Source organism: Nicotiana attenuata, chromosome 8, assembly GCF_001879085.1.
Source record: "Nicotiana attenuata strain UT chromosome 8, NIATTr2, whole genome shotgun sequence".
Taxonomy (NCBI): domain Eukaryota; kingdom Viridiplantae; phylum Streptophyta; class Magnoliopsida; order Solanales; family Solanaceae; genus Nicotiana; species Nicotiana attenuata.
Window position 1 is genome coordinate 25,015,926 of NC_031996.1, and position 323 is coordinate 25,016,248.

Below are 323 nucleotides of genomic sequence, written 5' to 3' on the forward strand. Positions count from 1 at the left end.
ATATATATATTAGTTTGCTGCAACTCGTCAAATGAAGAGACAAAATTTAAATTATGAATATAATATTTAGGACACAATCAGTACCTGTCTTCTCCACACTACCTTCTTGTGTTTTTTCAACAGACAATTCAGCTAAGATATTGCGTGCTTCATTTTCTTTTTCTTCCAATTGCACATTTTCTTTATCTTGCAGTTGTTCACCATGTGATTTAGTTGCTTGTTCACAAGATTCTGCAAAAATATTTACAAGAGCTAACATGTTAATAATCTTTTATTAAAACAAACATATATAAAATTAAAAAAATACTGTCTAACCATTTGCA